Source organism: Orcinus orca, chromosome 2 (assembly GCF_937001465.1).
Source record: "Orcinus orca chromosome 2, mOrcOrc1.1, whole genome shotgun sequence".
NCBI lineage: Eukaryota > Metazoa > Chordata > Mammalia > Artiodactyla > Delphinidae > Orcinus > Orcinus orca.
In genome coordinates, this window is record NC_064560.1 from 159,685,732 (window position 1) to 159,707,295 (window position 21,564).

The 21,564-nt window shown below is 38.3% G+C and overlaps 1 protein-coding gene and 1 non-coding gene across 5 annotated transcripts in view; one reads left to right on the forward strand and one right to left on the reverse strand.

The window, feature by feature from the left end:
- The window catches only part of DAAM1 (dishevelled associated activator of morphogenesis 1), a 179,479-nt gene that overhangs the window by 11,010 nt on the left and 146,905 nt on the right, over nt 1–21,564 (forward strand). The window lies entirely within an intron of this gene.
- On the reverse strand, nt 2,361–2,467 carry LOC117196414 (U6 spliceosomal RNA). Its single transcript, XR_004476582.1, has one exon. It is a non-coding gene; the product is annotated as a U6 spliceosomal RNA (small nuclear RNA).

Consider the following 21,564-nt stretch of genomic DNA (forward strand, 5'->3'; position numbering starts at 1 on the left):
GTTTTGCTTATTTGGATCATGTCCACGTTTTCAAAGGAATGTTCCCAGCATCACTTATAGGAAGCAATGCTCTACAATCCCAAATCAATTGTTCCAATATCTGTTATTCCTGCAGATCAAATCTTTTACCCTCAGCTCTTTTCTCCCCTAAATGCTGATTTTGAGTCTCAGATGGCCAGTGTTTTCTAGTACTAGAGAAAAATTTGTTAGTATGACATGGTGTTAAAGAAAGAATGACAGCTAAAAACAAAAAAAAGCAGAATACGGGTTTTTTTTTTTTTTTTAAGGATGATGAAAATGTTCTAAAATTACTTATAATGGTTACCAGTTTGTAAGTACACTAAAACCCCCTAAACTATACATTTTAAATGAATGAATTTTATGGTGTATGAATTATGTTGAAACAAAGCTGTTATTCCCCCCCCAAAAAAGAAGGCTAAAAAGAATCAGACTAAGTAAAACCTTGGAAACAGAATTTTAGACCTTGGGGATAATATCTTTGACTTACTTTTCTATTTCTTTTCTTCATGTACGTCTCAATGTTTTCGTTAAATAAATAGATGTATAACATGGACAAAGTGTAGTTGTGATAATTCCTCAGGACCACCTGAGCCATGGGAAACTTTGTTATAATGGAATTTTGTTGTAATGGAATCAGGCTCATATTCTTCTCATACCTCCTAATTGTGAGCTAGGGCATTAAAGGATAGAAAGCTTTGCACTGTTTTATACCTGATGTGATGATAAGCTAAGGTTTTGGTGATATGTTTGGCTTAGTCACAATTTGCTTTAAACTTGCTCCATTTGATTATTTTGCAGGATTTTTCTCCTGTAGAAGACTTCACACTGTAAAAAGCACTCAGGTATATAATCTTGCCTGTAAAGCTAACCGTGTGTGTTGGACAAAGAATATTTCATTTATAAGGGATTATGTAGCTCAAGGTTTCTCAAATTTGGATTCATGATCCTTTGAGAAATACTGCATTAAATGTTAAGTTGCTGAATGTTTAGCTACTCACTTGGTGCCACTGGGATCATAAACTCGTGTAGAGGTAGACTTTGAGGTACTATTTGGGTATAAGGTGCTTTTCCAGACACATTAGTTTTATTGCTGCATAATGAATTACCACAAATTTAGCGGCTTAAAACACCACCAGGTCAGGAGTCTGGGCATGCTGTGGCTAGGCTCTCTGCTCAGGGTGTCTCCAGGGCAAAACTCACGGGTCAGCCAAGGCTGCAGTTCTCCTCTGGGGTTCAGAGGATTCCTCCAAGCTCTCTGGTTGTTGGCAGAATTTATTTCCTTGTGACTATAGGACTGAATACACCTAGCTGTTGGCCAGAGACTGCTTTTAGCTCCTGGGGCAACCTACATTTTATGCCACCTGGGCCTACACTGGAAGTTCACACAAGGATGTTTAGTTTCTTCTAGGATGTTTGATTTCTTCTTCTTCAATCAGCCAGAGAAGTGGGTGATTTTAAGGTCTCATCAGATTTGGTCAGGCCCACCCAAGATAATCTCCCTTTGACCATATAATATAACATAATCACAAGAGCGATAGCTCATCATATTCATAGGTTCCACTCACCCTCAGAAGGTTATGGGGCATCATTTAAAGTTCTGCCTTTCATACCAGATAACAGAAATTATGCTAATATACTGCTGATGATTATTAAGGTGAAAAATCCAAAATCCCCAAATGGATGACACTTCACAAGTATGCTTCAGGACGCCCTCTGTCTTTTTAAGATACCTCCCCCTCAGATTTATTGCTTTCCATTCCTGCTTTTCTTTTTTCAAGTAGAGTGAAAATGAAGATTAAAAAAAATTTTTGTTATTAAAAGTTCCTACACACAAACACATAGAATGACTAATATAGCTAATATGAGAATCCTCCATATACCCACAGCCTCACCAGTTATCAGTTCATGACTGATCTTTCATTTCTTCTGCCAGCTACTTTCCATCAACTCTGGGCTTATTCTGAAGTAAATTCGAGACATTTTATAATCTCATCTGTAAATATTTTAGTGTTTAGTTTATGTCCAAAAAAATCAGGACTCTCTTTAAAAACATAACTGAAATGCTATTATCATACCTAAAATAATTTGTATTATTTCTTTTTTTTACAAGTAATACATTTTATTAGAAGTTGAGTATCTGTTAATTAGCATGCAGCTATATAACTTACTATAAAGCCACTACAATTCAAACATTGTAGCACTACTACACGAATGAACACATACAAATTAAACAGAAAAGAATATCCACAAATAGTTCTAAGTATGTCTGAGAAGTTTGATTGTGATAAAGTGAAGTTATAATCTTTAAAATAGATGCCTAGAAAACTGCACAGCCATTTAAAAATATGGAACGCTTCACGAACTTGCGTGTCATTCTTGCACAGGGGCCATGCTAATCTTCTCTGTATCGTTCCAATTTTAGTATACGTGCTGCCAAAGCGAGCACTGTATTATTTCTTTAAAATTACCAAACATTTCATCAATCTTCAAATTTACTGTTGATTTTTTAAAAAGTGTTCAACTGAGAATTCCAATAAGGTTCATACACTGAATTTTTTTTTAAATGTCCGTTAAGCCTCTTTAAATCCCATGTAGTATTTTTCCTTGCAACTTACTTGTGAAAAGAACTGGATTATTTGTCCTATAACATTTCCTTCAGTCTGGCCCTCATGGTACAATATCTCTGTTTCCCCTTTTTCCTTTAAATTTGTTAAGATGAAAGTAATTGATGCCATGGACCTATCTGGTCACTAGAGGTAGAAAAGCTTATTTGGTAAACAGAATGTGTAGATATAGTTTGCTAGATACATGTGTGTATAGATATTTAGACATATATTTGGGAGTAGAGCAAGTATGTTAGGTTTTTCAGATTCCTGTTATTGAGAGCAGTCTAAGTGTTATTATATACTTAAAGTGAGTGAATTAGTGCAGTTTAAATTCTTGTGAAAAATATACCATATACAGATTCATTAAGTGATACTTGGATTTGTTTAGTCCTTCAGCCTAAGTGTTTTTGTTAAGTAGAGTTTTAGCTTCCATAAAAGGAAAAAAAATTTTTTTTTGAGGAGGAAGGTATTTCAGTGTTAGTTTTGGAAAATAACCAGATTTTTATTTTTTTTATTTATTTTATTATTATTTTTACATCTTTATTGGAGTATAATTGCTTTACAATGGTGTGTTAGTTTCTACTTTATAACAAAGTGAATCAGTTATACATATACATATGTTCCCATATCTCTTCCCTCTTGCGTCTCCCTCCCTCCCACCCTCCCTATCCCACCCCTCCAGGCGATCACAAAGCACCGAACTGATCTCCCTGTGCTATGTGGCTGCTTCCCACTAGCTATCTACCTTACATTTGGTAGTGTATATATGTCCATGCCTCTCTCTCACTTTGTCACAGCTTACCTTTCCCCTCCCCATATCCTCAAGTCTTTATTCCTGTCTAACCCCTAGGTTCTTCATGACATTTTTTTCCTTAAATTCCATATATATGTGTTAGCATACCGTATTTGTCTTTCTCTTTCTGACTTACTTCACTCTGTATGACAGACTCTAGGTCTATCCACCTCATTACAAATAGCTCAATTTCATTTCTTTTTATGGCTGAGTAATATTCCATTGTATATATGTGCCACATCTTCTTTATCCATTCATCCAATGATGGACACTTAGGTTGTTTCCATCTCTGGGCTATTGTAAATAGAGCTGCAATGAACATTGTGGTACATGACTCTTTTTGAATTATGGTTTTCTCAGGGTATATGCCCAGTAGTGGGATTGCTGGGGCATATGGTACTTTTAGTTTTAGTTTTTTAAGGAACCTCCATACTGTTCTCCATAGTGGCTGTATCAATTTACATTCCCACCAACAGTGCAAGAGGGTTCCCTTTTCTCCACACCCTCTCCAGCATTTACTGTTTCTAGATTTTTTGATGATGGCCGTTCTGACTGGTGTGAGATGATATCTCATTGTAGTTTTGATTTGCATTTCTCTAATGATTAATGATGATGAGCATTCTTTCATGTGTTTGTTGGCAGTCTGTATATCTTCTTTGGAGAAATATCTATTTAGGTCTTCTGCCCATTTTTGGATTGGGTTGTTTGTTTTTTTGTTATTGAGCTGCATGAGCTGCTTATAAATTTTGGAGATGAATCCTTTGTCAGTTGCTTCATTTGCAAATATTTTCTCCCATTCTGAGGGTTGTCTTTTCATCTTGTTTATGGTTTCCTTTGCTGTGCAAAAGCTTTGAAGTTTCATTAGGTCCCATTTGTTTATTTTTGCTTTTATTTCCATTTCTCTTGGAGGTGGGTCAAAAAGGATCTTGCTGTGATGTATGTCATAGAGTGTTCTGCCCATTTTTTCCTCTAAGAGTTTGGTAGTTTCTGGCCTTACATTTAGGTCTTTAATCCATTTTGAGCATTTTTTTTTTTTGTTTTTTCCTGTACGTGGGCCTCTCACTGTTGTGGCCTCTCCCGTTGTGGAGCACAGGCTCTGGACACACAGGCTCAGCGGCCATGGCTCACGGGCCCAGCCGCTCCGCGGCATGTGGGATCTTCCCAGACCAGGGCACGAACCTGTGTCCCCTGCATAGGCAGGCGGACTCTCAACCGCTGCGCCACCAGGGAAGCCCTGAGCTTATTTTTGTGTATGGTGTTAGGGAGTGATCTAATCTAATCTTTACATGTACCTGTCCAATTTTCCCAGCACCACTTATTGAAGAGGCTGTCTTTTCTCCACTGTACATTCCTGCCTCCTTTATCAAAGGTAAGGTGACCATATGTGCATGGGTTTATCTCTGGGCTTTCTATCCTGTTCCATTGATCTATCTTTCTGTTTTTGTGCCAGTACCATACTGTCTTGATTACTGTAGCTTTGTAGTATAGTCTGAAGTAGGGAGCCTGACTCCTCCAGCTCCGTTTTTCGTTCTCAAGATTGCTTTGGCTATTCGGGGTCTTTGGTGTTTCCATACAAATTGTGAAATTTTTTGTTCTAGTTCTGTGAAAAATGCCAGTGGTAGTTTGATAGGGATTGCACTGAATCTGTAGATTGCTTTGGGTAGTAGAGTCATTTTCACAATGTTGATTCTTCCAATCCAAGAACATGGTATATCTCTCCATCTATTTGTATCATCTTTAATTTCCTTCATCAGTGTCTTATAATTTTCTGCATACAGGTCTTTTGTCTCCTTAGGTAGCTTTATTCCTAGATATTTTATTCTTTTTGTTGCAATGGTAAATGGAAGTGTTTTCTTGATTTCACTTTCAGATTTTTCATCCTTAGTGTATAGGAATGCCAGAGATTTCTGTGCATTAATTTTGTATCCTGCTACTTTACCAAATTCATTGATTAGCTCTAGTAGTTTTCTGGTAGCATCTTTAGGATTCTCTATGTAGAGTATCATGTCATCTGCAAACAGTGACAGCTTTACTTCTTCTTTTCCAATTTGGATTCCTTTTATTTCCTTTTCTTCTCTGGTTGCTGTGGCTAAAACTTCCAAAACTATGTTGAATAAGAGTGGTGAGAGTGGGCAACCTTGTCTTGTTCCTGATCTTAGTGGAAATGCTTTCAGTTTTTCACCATTGAGGATGACGTTGGCTGTGGGTTTGTCATATATGGCCTTTATTATGTTGAGGAAAGTTCCCTCTATGCCTACTTTCTGCAGGGTTTTTATCATAAATGGGTGTTGAATTTTGTCGAAAGCTTTCTCTGCATCTATTGAGGTGATCATGTGGTTTTTCTCCTTCAATTTGTTAATATGGTGTATCACGTTGATTGATTTGCGTATATTGAAGAATCCTTGCATTCCTGGGATAAACCCAACTTGATCATGGTGTATGATCCGTTTAATGTACTGTTGGATTCTGTTTGCTAGTATTTTGTTGAGGATTTTTGCATCTGTGTTCATCAATGATATTGGCCCGTAGTTTTCTTTCTTTGTGACATCCTTGTCTGGTTTTGGTATCAGGGTGACGGTGGCCTCGTAGAATGAGTTTGGGAGTGTTCCTCCTTCTGCTATATTTTGGAAGAATTTGAGAAGGATAGGTGTTAGCTCTTCTCTAAATGATAGAATTCGCCTGTGAAGCCATCTGGTCCTGGGCTTTTGTTTGTTGGAAGATTTTTAATCACAGTTTCAATGTCAGTGCTTGTGATTGGTCTGTTCATATTTTCTGTTTCTTCCTGATTCAGTCTTGGCAGGTTGTGCATTTCTAAGAATTTGTCCATTTCTTCCAGGTTGTCCATTTTATTGGCATAGAGTTGCTTGTAGTAATCTCTCATGATCTTTTGTATTTCTGCAGGGTCAGTTGTTACTTCTCCTTTTTCATTTCTAATTCTATTGATTTGAGTCTTCTCCCTTTTTATCTTGATGAGTCTGGCTAATGGTTTATCAATTTTGTTTATCTTCTCAAAGAACCAGCTTTTAGTTTTATTGATCTTTGCTATCGTTTCCTTCATTTCTTTTTCGTTTATTTCTGATCTGATCTTTATGATTTCTTTCCTTCTGCTAACTTTGGGGTTTTTTTGTTCTTCTTTCTCTAATTGCTTGAGGTGCAAGGTTAGGTTGTTTATTTGAGATGTTTCCTGTTTCTTAAGGTAGGATTGTATTGCTATAAACTTCCCTCTTAGAACTGCTTTTGCTGCATCCCATAGATTTTGGGTCGTCGTGTCTCCATTGTCATTTGTTTCTAGGTATTTTTTGATTTCCTCTTTGATTTCTTCAGTGATCACTTCGTTATTAAGTAGTGTATTGTTTAGCCTCCATGTGTTTGTATTTTTTACAGATCTTTTCCTGTAATTGATATCTAGTCTCATAGCGTTGTGGTCAGAAAAGATACTTGATACAATTTCAATTTTCTTAAATTTACCAAGGCTTGATTTGTGACCCAAGATATGATCTATCCTGGAGAATGTTCCATGAGCAGTTGAGAAAAATGTGTATTCTGTTATTTTGGGATGGAATGTCCTATAAATATCAATTAAGCCCATCTTGTTTAATGTATCATTTAAAGCTTGTGTTTCCTTATTTATTCTCATTTTGGATGATCTGTCTATTGGTGAAAGTGGGGTGTTAAAGTCCCCTACTATGAATCTGTTACTGTCGATTTCCCCTTTTATGGCTGTTAGTATTTGCCTTATGTATTGAGGTGCTCCAATGTTGGGTGCATAAATATTTACAATTGTTATATCTTCTCCTTGGATCGATCCCTTGATCATTATGTAGTGTCCTTCTTTGTCTCTTCTAATAGTCTTTATTTTAAAGTCTAGTTTGCCTGATATGAGAATTGCTACTCCAGCTTTCTTTTGCTTTCCATTTGCATGACATATCTTTTTCCATCCCCTTACTTTCAGTCTGTATGTGTCTCTGTGTCTGAAGTGGTCTCTTGTAGACAGCAAATATATGGGTCTTGTTTTTGTATCCATTCAGCCAATCTGTGTCTTTTGGTGGGAGCATTTAGTCCATTTACATTTAAGGTAATTACTGATATGTATGTTCGTATTCCCATTTTCTTAATTGAATAACCAGATTTTTAAATTGTGAAGATCATGAAATAACTGCTTTTCTTTAATAGGACTTTGCTAGTTATTTCATATCTGTAGGCTCTCCAAAGACAAGTCCTTTGGCCTCAAAGAAGGTGATGTATATTTTAAATCCTAACCATTGGAATATTCTATTTAGAAACATGTTACAATATTGTTTTAAGAGAACAATTTTATAAGACTGCCATTGAAGGAAAGTAGAAGAGGCTGTCTAGTTTAAATTTTATTTTGGAGGAAAAGTAGTATTTGGTTGAGAAAAGTAAAAGCTTAGTTAAGAGCATAACTTAGAATGGGGCATACAAAATTTTTCTGTAAAAGGCCAGATAGTAAATACTTTAGGCTTTGTAAGCCATGCTGACCCTGTCAACTATTCAACTCTATCATTGTAGGAAAAGCAACCACAGACAATATGTAAACAAATGGGTGTGGCAAGTTGGGAAGAACTGACATCTTGACAATATTGAGTGTTATCCATGAACATGGAGTATCTCTCCATTTATTTAATTCTTCTCTCATTTCATTCACTAGAGTTTTGTAGTTTCCCCATATAGATCGTGTACATTTTTTGTACATGAATACCTAAGTATTTCATTTTTGGGATGCTAATGTAAATAGTGTTGTTTTTAATTTCACTTTCCACTCCTTCATTTTTGGTATATAGGAAAGCAATTTACTTTTATTATTAACCTTATATCTTGCAGACTGTTTTTTTGTAGGTAGTTTTTACCAAGTTGAGAAAGTTCTCCTATCCCTCGTTCACTGCAAGTTTTTATCATGCATGAGTGTTGAATTTTGTCAAATACTTTTCCTGCATCTGTTGATATTATCATGTGATTTGCTTACCTGGGATAAATCCCACTTCCTTTTGGTGTATAATTCTTTATACATGTTGGATTCAGTCTGCTAATGTTTTGTTGAGGATTTTTGCATTTATGTTCATGAGCAATATTGGTCTGTAGTTATCTTTTTTAAAATATCTTTGGTTTTGCTATTAGTGTAATGCCGGTCTCATAAAAAGAGTTAGGAAGTATTCCCTCTGCTTATATCCTCTGAAAGAGATTGTAGAGAACTGGTATAATTTTTTCATTAAATATTTGGTAGAATTTACCAGTGAACCCATCTGGGCCTGGTGCTTTCTGTTTTAGAAGGTTATTAATTATTAAACTCTCTGGTTTGGTTAGTCTTATGGCCTGTAATGCAGAAACTGATCTGTTTGTAGATAGTTAATGTTAAAAGAATAATTTTCAAAGAGTTTAAAAAGTAAGATTCTCACAATTATAAAATAAACATGTCAACAATTTTTATTTAACTTATTAATTAGTGAAGGAATCAGTAAGCTGTCAAGACCAGTTCAAATGAGAACTTGAAGAGCATATATATGTCTGTCTGTCTGTCTATCAATCCATCCAAACAGCCACAATCAGAAATGCTGGAATAAATTTGCTAGTGGATACAAAACTGATTAATATCCTAAAGGGCTATACAATGTAATATTTTCTTTCATACATTTACATAAGTCAGTTTTATCTCTGCCAGACAAAATCCATTTGCTTCCTTATAGATAAAAGCCATTCCATTACTGTGTGTTTTTTACAAGTTAATTCCTACCCCTGCAGAGTTGTGAAATAGTCTGGCCCAGCACATTCTCAAACTTTTCCATTTCAGGACATTTTGACCCTATTAATAATAATATTGAAGACTCCAACGAAATTTGTTTAATATACAAATCATATTGGAAATCAGAATTGAAACATTTATTTATTGCTTCCAACTTTTGGCTATTGTTAATAATGCTGCTATGAACATGGGTGTGAAAATATCACTTTGAGACCATGTTTCAATTTTTTTGGATATATACCCAGAGGTGGGATATACCCAGGGCCTGAATCATATGGTAGTTCTCTCTTCCCTAGCAGCTCTACCATTTTACATTCCCACCAACAAAAGTGCACATCCTTGCAATATTTATTTTCTGTTTTGTTTCTTTTTTGAATCGCCATCCTAATGGGTGTGAGGTTATTAAAATTTCCAATAAACTTCTTAGATGACAGCATTTATTTCCATTTTATGTGCAGTATAGGGTAATCATTTTCCTAATGTCTTCCCATTAAAAACTATTATGAACTTTTTTTTCTTTTTCAGATTATTTTCTTAGGATATATTTCTTAGAAATGAAATAAATGGGTCAATAGGTATATAATTTTAAAGTTTTTTATTAAGTACCGCCAAATTGTCCTCAAGAAAGGTTTTGCCGGTTGATGCTGAATCAAGATATTAAAGTGTCTTTCATGTCATGTCTATGCTGTGAATATCATTATCTTACAATTATCTGTGATTCAACAACTGACAGATGCTATCATATTGTATTTTAATTTGTAGTTAAAAAATTTGTTAAACAGAACTTTTTTCTCTAGGCCATTTGTGTTTTTCCTTTCTCAAATGGTCTATTTGCCCATTTTCTATTTAAATCCCAGTGTTTTGAAGAGATCATAAAAGAGATTAATTAGCAATGCAAATATGAAGCCACAAGGACTTTACACAAATGTATAAATAATCATGGAACCCCTTAGCAGAAAACTTAAGAGGTCTCAAGTTGCATTTTAAAGTGACCTGAAGTATTTCTCTGTGATTAACTGTCTCTGGCTACAGATTTGCATAATTAATTATGTTAACAAGCCCTTTCCTCATTATCTGAAGGGAAACCTTAGGTCAACTCCTGCCATTTTGTGGCCAATTTGCAGTTCCTGGAGTTTGGCTCAGTGGTTTCTTACTGTAAGTGGTTTTTCTGCTGATAGTGAGACTAATACAGAAGGCTTTTCTGAAGGCAGAGAGAACAAGGGAGATGATATGTAGTTTTTCCATTGGACTGAAGATGTTTGGAAGAATAGGAGGTAGAACAATGAAATAATCCAAATATTATGAGGAGGGAGGCAGAAGTTTACATTAGAATGGTTTATGCGATTAAAGAAATGTTATGCCCAGTTCTTTTTGTTTATATATGGTGTCGCAAAACAGATACTCAGCTGCTTAGCTAAAATATTTAAGGCATTGCCTGTACAGCACCTAATGTTACAATAATGCTGTACTCATCACAGTCTGATTGTCTTCATGTCGATATATCATAAATCAGTATTGTGGGAATGTGGCTTTTCTCCTACATTTAAGCACTTTAGGTTTGTTTTAATTTAAACAGAAAAAAAAAATTCTCTTCCAAGCAATGAGAGAGAGGTTTGTGTTTTGAAACTAATTTTAGATAGTTATGGTAACCCGTGATAGAATATAACGCTGTGTTTCCTAGTACATCCCAGCACATTTTAGAGCAGACCACCTATTCAGAATTATTATGGTTCTGTTGACATATTTTTTCTGGAACTCTGCTTTGAGGCACTGTGGCTGTCCATCTTTGTTCAAGAAGTAACAAACGAACAAAATGCACAACACATTCTATGGTGCTTTCTGGTAAGGCAAGTGTTGGCAGGTAGTCCCTGTGTGTTTGTTTGGGAAACATGGTTTGACCCAGTGGTATAGAGGTTATTATGAAAGGATTCTCTGGAGTAAGGACTAAGATCTAGGCGAGAAGGTCACTTTTGCATTCTCCTCCTTGAAACATCAATTCATGACGTCCTAGCCTAGAAAAGGATATTTCTCCCCAGCTCATTAGTTAGTTCCTAGGCACCATTCAGATCACAAGTGTTTTGATTCATTATAAATTGACTGATGGAACAGAATTTCCGAGAGTACCAAAGCCTTTCTAAGTAAAGAATCAGACCCTTCACTTGCACATTCTGTGGACAAATGACACCTCTAATGTAAAATGGACTATGAGATGTTTTGTCTTAATTTTCTATCATGTTTTATTGATTTGCAATGGCAAAATCTTGTGAAATATCTTTAATATGAAACAGAATAGAGTTTATAAAATCTTTTATTCTGTGGCCGATAAAATCCTAGGCTAAAATTATTCAAACATACTTTTCTATCGATAGTTAATGTTTAAAAATATAGGGCTTCCGTGGTGGTGCAGTGGTTAAGAATCCACCTGCCAATGCAGGGGACACGGGTTCAAGCCCTGCTCCAGGAAGATCCCACATGCCGCGGAGCAACTAAGCCTGTGCGCCACAACTACTGGGCCTGCGCTCTAGAGCCCACGAGCCACAACTACTGAGCCCGAGTGCTACAACTACTGAAGCCTGTGCGCCTAGAGCCCATGCGCCTAGAGCCCGTGCTCTGCAACAAGAGAAGCCACCCAATGAGAAGCCCGCGCACGTCCACGAAGAGTAGCCCCCACTCGCTGCAACTAGAGAAAGCCCACGTGCAGCAACAAAGACCCAACGCAGCCAAAAATAAAAATAAATAAGTAAATAAATTTAGTTTAAAATATATATATATAAAAGACTGCAAAAAAAAAAAAAAAAGACTGCTCTGTCATTTTCTGATTAGCCATTCCCTGTTAATTCTTCTTATAAAAGTTTTGGGTGGGGCCTTCCCTGGTGGCGCAGTGGTTGAGAATCTGCCTGCCAATGCAGGGGACACGGGTTCAAACCCTGGTCTGGGAAGATCCCACATGCTGCGGAGCAACTAGGCCCGTGAGCCACAACTACTGAGGCTGCGCGTCTGGAGCCTGTGCTCCGCAACAATAGAGGCCGCGATAGTGAGAGGCCTGCGCATCGCAAAGAAGAGTGGTCCCTGCTTGCCGCAACTAGAGAAAACCCTCGCACAGAAACGAAGACCCAACACAGCCAAAAATAAATAATAAATAAATAATAATTAAAAAAAAAAGTTTTGGGTGGATTATATGATTGATGGACTCACATTTTGTAACTTTCTTTATGTAGGTTTTATTTTTTAAAGGGACTTGTCCTAAATGGGTAAAGCGTTGACGGTTTGTAAGATATAACATCATTAATCCTCAACTGTTATTTGGTTTGTGTTTATTGAGATTTTCAAATGTATTATTTATCTTGTTTTGTTCTTTTGAAGAAACAGTTTTAATACCTAGGCTTAAAAGTGACAAAGTATATGTCCATATTATAGCAATAATGCTATAATTTATTTAGTACAATCATCTAGTTGAGAGGCGTGAACTTTTTTGAAGTGAGAATTTTTAAAAGTAATATCAGACAGAAAGCCTTTAAATTATCAATTGTCCCAAGGAGAACTAATACAAGTAATTAAGTCAAAGTTTCAAACCGTATATTATGGCTCACATTGTAGAAAACTCTCCAGTGGGGAAATGTGGATTCTTTAGCCTGCTATCTACTGTGTCATTTTGGCCCACAGTTTCTTGGGTTTCAATTTCCTCACGTGTAAAATGTGAGGTTTGGATTAGCTCACTAGTTCTGTGACAGTTTTGTCCCTAGTGGCTTTCAAAGGGGTGTAACATTCACTGTCTGAGTTGACCCTAAGAGTTCTGCATCAGAAGTCAGGATGACTCCTTTTTAGATCTGGCAAAATTACTGGAACGAGTAATTTGCCTAGTAATAAGTTTAGTGTAATGACAGAATCAGAGTTATAACTCAGGTCTCCACTACCATCACATCCTAGATGATTATCTGACACAGCCCTGGATGTCAGATACGCATGTCCCTTCCCCTACCTCCTATCCCTCCACAGTCATGGCAGACAGTGTTTATCTAATGCTTACCTAATGGGACATTTCTTTTCCTACCCAGCCTGGACATGGCTTCAGAATCCATCTCAAAGCAACATTCTAGTAGCCACAGCTAACAGACAAGGAATTCTAACTAGTTTGACATTGTGGATAGTAGAGTCATTAAAATATAAAAGGCCACTCTAAGTTTTTTTTAAGGAAGTTTACTTATATTGTTTAATTCAAGTGGAATATTGTTGCCTCCTTTTTAGCAGTGGTTCCCAACGTGATGGTTCCTTTTTAATTAAAAAAAAATTATAGATTCCGTATTATAGATGACTGTGAATTCAGTCACACTTTCAATGAATTTCAGTTTTATTAATCACAGTATATAAATTCACTTGGAGAAGTGGGCATACATACATATGAAACATTTACATGCTTCTGAATGAAAGACTCTTGTAATATACTTCCAGCCCCCTCCCCCTCCCCCACCCCATCCCCAATCCCCGGTCACCGAGTCAAGTATTAGAAATCATTATTCTATATTACTTTGTCTTTTTTTTCTTGGTTTTAGTTTACGTAGGATTGAATTTTTGTTTTAAGGGACCTCATCAGTGGTTTCCATTCTGTGTGCTGTGGAGTCCCAATTCCAGGAGGTGCCTCAAGGGGAGCCCCCCTTGTCCCACAACCCTTCCAGCTTTAACCAGCCAGTCTACTTCAAACTCTTCTATATACTGCGGTTCTCCATGAGGTTTCATTTAGATAAAGGGTTTCACAGATTTTTAAAATTGAAAACCACCGATAATCCTACCTGCCCATTTTATACACAGTGTTTTGAGGTTACCCTATTAGTTAACACTGGAGCCAAGCTAAGGACCACTGTTGTGCAACTTGCAGGCCACTCTTCATCCCCTTACCCGAGCTGCTATTCATAGGACAGTGGAGGATGTAAGCTGATACCACCACCAGCTCTGAGTTCAGCAGATACTTATATGGAAAGAAAAATTGTTCACATTGTAATACCAGGGAACTCAAATCTATTTCTACCCTTGAATAAAAGGTTATATGGTGTACATATTTGTAAATATTTGTCTTGTTTGGGTGTGGGCTTCTTTTACTGTTTGGGGTGGGTGGAGGGATGGTGAGGCTTTTTCTTTTTAACTCTATTTTAAAGCAGTAACGAGTGATGCTTTGGGCAGAAGACAGTTTTCTTTCTCTTCTTCCTGTGCTGTGCGGTGCTTTCTCCCCACGCTGTGTTTGTGGCATGCTTTACCTTGTCCTGATTTTAACCATTGTCTCAGCAGAATCTCTGATCTCTTTCCTAGATTTTGCTGTCTATCAGAGGACAACCTTGGGGCTCATTTCTCTGCATTGGTCACCTATTATCATTATTAAATCAACATGCCTTCAAGATATGAGCCCAATATGGTACTTAACATACCTGGTCTGGGCTACCTTTTTTTTTTTTTTTTTTTTGCCTGTGATGTTAGTCTGAAGGCAAATGTCCCTCTAAAGCTCAGTGTGATTTTAGGACTTGCTTACTTGCTTACCTCAGTTTACCTTACACATTTGAGGCTGTAGGTGATCCAGAATAGCTGGAATAAGTGTCTGGTGACAGTTTGCAGAGGGTGCTGTGGTGATCCCAGCACGATGCCTGGGTGTGGGGTGTTAAGTGTTTCCGTTCAGATTCATCTGGGTTGGCTGCTCCCACAGACCCTTGACAGACTGCTTTTGCTTCCTTGCCTTCCTTGGAAGGTCATCTCCCGAGCAGAGGTGCTTCTCTGGTAACTGGCAAAGCCAGCCATTTCACTTCAGTCAACAGTTTCAACCTGCTCCTTTCCCATATGTTTTAACAGGCCTGATGCTGAGAAACTGAAGTGACTTTCTCTGGACCAGTTCACTTTTTACTTAAAGTAGAAGTGTCCAGAATTAGGAAATAAAAGGAGGAAAGAAAAAAAAAACTGTCAGACAGTCTTACGTTGGAAAACTGAAACTATCTGTTGTCTTCTTGTTTTTTAATTTTGGTTTCGGCTCTGATTTTTTAAAATTAATTAATTAATTAATTTTTGGCTGCATTGGGTCTTTATTGCTGAACGTGGGCTTTTCTCTAGTTGCGGTGAGCAGGGGCTACTCTTCATTGCAGTGCGTGGGCTTCTCATTATGGTGGCTTCTCTTGTTGCAGAGCACTGGCTCTAGGCACACGGGCTTCAGTAGTTGTGGCTCACGGGCTTAGTTGCTCCGCGGCATGTGGGATCTTCCCTGACCAGGGCTTGAACCCGTGTCTCCTGCATTGGCAGGCAGATTCTTAACCACTGCACCACCAGGGAAGCCCTATCTGTTGTCTTTAACAGGAGATATTTCCCTCTCATCCGTCAGCCCTTTAACAAGTCTGTTTTCTTTCAGAATAAGTTAGGATGGCTTACTGCAAGTTCATTGCCCACCTAAGGGAAGACTGTATGAGAGCTTTAGTTACCATAGCTCATCACCAGTGCACTAGAGGCTCACCAGATTCCCTTGTGGGGGATTGCGGAGAGCGTGGTGAGTAACATGATGAGTTTGAAGGGCCCTCAAAGTATATACAAAGTTAATGTGCTTTGGTGGAAATGGTTCATTAATCGTAACTTCATTTTCTTCTCAAGGCAAATTCGGATCTCGGAGGTGTTAAAATGTCCACCAATCATATCTGTGTCACTGGAATTATTGATTAATTTGCTGTAATCACATCTAGAGTGACTGCTGTTTCAGGTAAAAAGAGAAGGAATGTAACCTGAAGGATTATTATCCAGAAACTGTTTCTTAAAGGCATCCCTAGAAATCTGGGTAAATCTGTAGTCTAGTTAACTGTAATGTGTCAATATCAATTTCCTGGGTTTGATAATGTATCATAGTTATGTAAGGTATTACCAATGGGGGAAGCAGGGGACTTTTCTCTCCTTCTTCTTCTTTTTTTGTTTCCAATTTCTTATGCGTCTAAGGTTATGGCAAGATTGAAAAGTTAAAAGAAAAATACCCTGAGAAGAATTACCATTCCGGGTGAGACACTTCACTTCAGATCTGTTATCTTTCATTCCTTCCTTCTTCCCTCCCTTCCTCCCTCCCTCCTTCCTCCCTTCCTTCCTTCCTTCCTTCCTTCCTTCCCTCCCTCCTTCCTTCCTTCCTTCCCTCCTTCCCTCCTTCCTTCCTTCCCTCTTTCCCTTCCTCCCTCCTTCTTTCCTCAGCTTTACTGGGATATATTTCACATATATAAATCACCTATTTTAGAGTACAGTTAATTGGTTTTTTTCACAGTTCATTGTTTATCCACAGAGTTGTGTAACCATCACCACAATCTAATCCTAGAACATTTTCAACACTCAGAAAGGAACTCCATAGGCATTAGCAGTCATCTGTGTACCTTTCCTTCCCCCACCCCCATCTTCATCCCAGGCAACCATTAATCTGCTTTCTGTCTCTATGCATTGGCCTCTTCTGGACGTTTAATATAAATGGGGTCATAAAATATGTGGTCTTGTGTGACTGGCTTCTTTCATTTAGTATAATGTTTTCAAGACTTCATCCATGTCATAGCATATATCAGGCCTTAATTCTTTTTTATTGCCAAATAATATTCCATGTTATGGCTACACCACATTTGTGTATTCATGGACATTTAGGCTATTTCCATTCTGTGGTTATTATGAACAATGCTTCTGTCAGCATTCATGTATAAGTTTTCGTGTGAACATATGTTTTCAGTTCTCTTGGGTAAATACCTAAATATGAAATTGCTAGGTCGTATGGAGACTCTGTGCTTAACGTTTTGAGGAACTGCCAGAGTGTCTTCCAAAGGGGCTGTGCCACTTTATATTCCTACCAGCAGTGAATGAAGGTTCCAGTTTTCCATAGCTCAGGTGTTTCTTAAACACTTTGTTTTTGTTGTGTTTACTAAATGTTTCCTCTTGTCTTGGTGGGTGTAAGAGTAGGGAGCTGAATGGTAACTTTGGAGGAAATGAAACAAATGAAAATGAAATAAATTATTTTCAGATAGGCTGAATGTAGTTCTGGAAGCCTTTCAGCCCCTAGCCTATAAACCTTCCTGTTTGACTGGATATGACATTACCAGGAATTTTACTGTCCTGCTTTTATTCTCCCTGAAGAGAGAAAAGAAATACGTCTTTTCCTCAGCTAGACATGGAAGCTTCAAACAAACATAAAGGACCCCTGAATTATTAACAATTCCATGGGAACATGTACTTGGTCTGTGCCCAGACTAGTTTCTCTAAAATCATTCTCTTGGTGCTTTCCTCTGTGCTTTTCTCCACCGCGTGTAACACAAGGACTGAATCAAGGTTTCTTGAGTTGGTATTTGGAAAAGAAGCGATGACTGGATGCTGGTCAGCTGGCTCGGGCTGTTGGCAGGCCTACCCCAGACCGGGATTTCTGCAGGCCACAGCCTCTCTGTTGTTACAGGCCCGCACCAGGCAGTGGTGTTTGCATTTGCCCTGTCCGAGCTAAGGGTGACAAGGCCTTTCATACTCCACCAGGGCAGTGAGCAGGCAAGTCCAGAGATCTTGAAAATGGCCCAGGACACCAGCCAAAGACAAGATCCCAGCTCCTTTGCCCTGTCTGGCCGACTTCGGGAGTAGGCAGGGAAGGGAACAGCAAGAAATGTCATTTCTTAGTTCTGGTATGCAGATCTGCGAACTCCCACTATCTTGGTTACTTTTGGTCATATATTGGCAGTAAGCAATTTTGGCTGCTGAAACCAAACTGTAACAAAGACTCGCCTCTTATGACCACCTTTCTTAGGTTCCCCCTTTTTTTTTTTTCCAGAGAAGGTTATATTTTTTTAATTCAAGTAACTGCAAAGCTAGAAGCTAGAGGGGGGCCCCAGGCTGGGACAAATAATGGCTACCCCCCTCCCCTGCCGTTTATCTTCTTGCAGAGCAGAACTTTATGAATGATAGTTGCAAGGGTAGATTCCCTACAGATTTTCATGAACACACTCATTGTGCGCCTCTGTCACTCTCCTTTTGGGTGGGGCTCACTACACACAGGTAGTGTCTAGAAGGTGAGTGTTTGTCCCTAGGGCCTCTCCAGGCCTGTTTTAGCTGGCAGTCTCCTCCTTGAGCACTCTCGAGCCATACCTCCTTTGACTTCCCAGAGTCCTTCCCTGAAATGCCTTGCCCAAATCAGGAGAGGACCCCATGTTCCTTTCTCCTCTCCATTAAAAACTGTCCATCTCAGGCACATTCTTCCAACATCCTATATTACCTCTGTCAAATCAATATCTTGCTTCCATTCAAATGATGTTGGGGGTATGAATGTATATGTGTAAGTGTGGGTATGTAGTTTTTGGACAGCTGTCTATTACAACCATGCAAATGTCTACCCATTTTATTAAGCCTATATGTCATAGATTAGGCCAAAAAAATTTTTTAAGTACATCCATTTCAGGGGTCAACTTCACATCTCCATGAAGCATTAGAATACTTTAATGTTAGAGTAACAGTTGATGTATTTTCGGTTGGCTAGCCCATTGTGTAATTTCTGTAGTAATTAATGTATCTGGCTTAATGACTTCAATTGGAGCTATAAAAAATTGAGTTTATATACAATACATATGTATTGTTTTGACTTGTTTTTGGCCCAGCCAATGCTTTGACTGGATTCAGAGTTTATAATGCCTTCCCAAACTCCCTCAGATAGGAGTTTCCAGCAGTTAAAATTTTTTTAAAACAGATCTTTGATATACATTAGTTCATCTGACATTGTGTTTGACTTGGTCTTGGGAGAAAGAGAAGTGTCTAAAAAAAGGCTGCCTCATGCAGGTAGGGGGTGGAAAACTGGCTCTTCCTAATCTGTATATGTGCCTTTTTTGTTACGGACCACAGTGGACCCAGAGAGGCAGCCTGTGTGACATGCCAGGCCTCAGGACCAGCTCCCTGGGAATGTGTTTGACCGATTTCTAAGGCAGTAGGGATGGATCAACCATCAGTCACCATAGCACTTCATACAGCTACCTTCATCTTCAGTAGTGCGAGTGGATTTATCTGCATTACAGCTTATCCACAGAACATCGTCCTTTTACCTCTTTGTGACATTTTCACCTTTGATGGCCTTCTGACTGTATCAGTGTGGCTTATAACTGTAGTTATGAGTGGAAGTCTGCGATCCAATTCTTCTAAATAAACATGTCCTGTGCTGTCCAGTAAAGTAGTGACCAGCTGTATGTGGCTATTGATAAGCAGGTGTGAAACATAACAAAAGAACAGAATGAGTGATCCTTCACGAAGGAGAAAATGTGAAGCCACTTCTGTAGGAAGAACTGAAAGAACTTGTCCCAGAAGACAGCATAGAACAAGGACCAGGATGCTCCCACAGCATGCCGGCGGTCTCCCCAGGGGCTATGCCGCGAGCTGGCTAAGTGCTATGGAGTAAGTTTTTCCAGCCTGCGGAAAAGATCATTTAAAAGCAAAAACAACCGAAAACAAAACAAAACACCAAACTCCCACAACCTCACCTACAAAGTTTCTGAAGATAGGCTGGTGATAGGGGTGGTAGTGCAGTGTGTTAAGTTCCTCTTCAGCATTACACACTTGGCCTAAGTTTGGAGAGGAATTTAGTTATAATTTTGATTTGGGCACCATTGCTACCAAATGCCAACATTAAAAAGAACACAGTTACAGTAGCCACATTTCAGACCCTCGTTAGCCACGTGTGGCTAGTGACTACTCTGTTGGACATTGCAGAGATAGAACATATCCATTGTCACAGAAGGTTGGCTGTTGGCTTCTTTTCAGTCCACAGTAAGTTTGTATGCAGACTACTATATAATACTCTTTCCTCCAAGAGTAAAACTCAGACTAACGTCTAGGAAATTGGAATTTCTGCTTGCCAGAACTGGATCTTAGATCTACCTAAGACTTAGTGCCAATGTCTTTTATATGTTTGTGAACATATAAACATATAAGGCTTGGTTTGACCATGAACTTGGCTGTAATGCATTCTGATTCATCCTGTCCTTACTCTGGATTCTTGTTCTCAGGATCCTGCCTTTCTAGTATTCCTTTGGTGCCCACTCCTTTGCCTCAGGGACTGTGGTACTGCATTTAGCCATGCCTTTATTCATTCTTAACTGTGGTCTAACATCTTGCTCCAAATGTGTACACTTACCTTGTCTGGGTGTTAGCCATAGATTGTGTTTGGACCCAAAAGTGGTTCCTGCTATGGATTTTCCAGAATGGCGTCCATTGTCAATCACTGAACCACAAGGAAAAGTATTGTCTTCACTTAATTTCTTGCTTTTAAGCATTTGACCAAAGTTTCAAGGCCTCTCCTCCTGAGATTTTGTTTTACCAGAAGCTTCTGGCAGGAGATAGAATGATCTGAGATTCATGGAAGTCAGAGAATCGGTGTCTCTCTCCTTTAAATGTTATGGAACGTAACTAAATCGTAAGCTCTTGAAAGGCAAAAGCAATATATTTTACTTTATCACCTATATTTAACCTGAAGTACTTAACCTATAGTACTTAAACTATAATTGGCTGATTGAGTAACTCTAGAGCAGACGTGCTCAATGTGGTTTTTTCTTTGTTTTAATTTTTGTTAACATTTAAAGGTGCTAAAATTGAATATTCTCTATTGAAAATAAGCTTGCCTAGTTTTGAACAATGAACTAGTTTATTACATGGTTTCCTCTTGAACCACACTCATTCTTGCTTCCAACAATACTTACTATGAATCTGTTAGTGATAATTAATAGCTCTCTTGATGAAGCCAAAAAATGAATGTGGTTAGTGAGGCAACACTGATGAAACAATGTTTTTCCTCTAACACAAAGTAGGACTTGGGCTCCGTTCTTTGCCTTTGCTTCCTCCCTGCACCTTATTCCACAGATGTGTATAGCCCCATTTATTCCATTAAGCAGTGAGGACCCCTGGAACTAAATAGAATACAGCTCTAGGATTCTGGATGCAGTAGAATGCTGGGTGTGTTGGGCAGACATCTTGATCTGAGCCTATCCTTGGGTCGGCTTTGCCACTACTAGCTCTGAGTCTGGGGAGTTTTGCTCTAATTTCTCTTTTGATAAAATGAGCATTATGATGCCTGGCTTCCCTGTCTACTTAGAGGGGGCTTGTGAAGATCAAAGGAGAAAGAGTACATGGAAGCATTTTGCACAGTACTATAAAATGTAAGACCTTGCTACTAAAAGAGTAATACATTACTCATGTGTATCTGTGCATTGATATTTATACTCATTGAACCGTCTTATTTATGTGTCAAGAAACTCAAGCCTTATGACATTGGGGCAACTAAGAACAACTGCAAGGAATCTAATGGAATATATGCCAAAATATATTTTTGTTGCCTGAGGATGATTTTTTTTTTTTTTTGCATTTGAAAGGTCTACTTGGTACCTCTTATTATT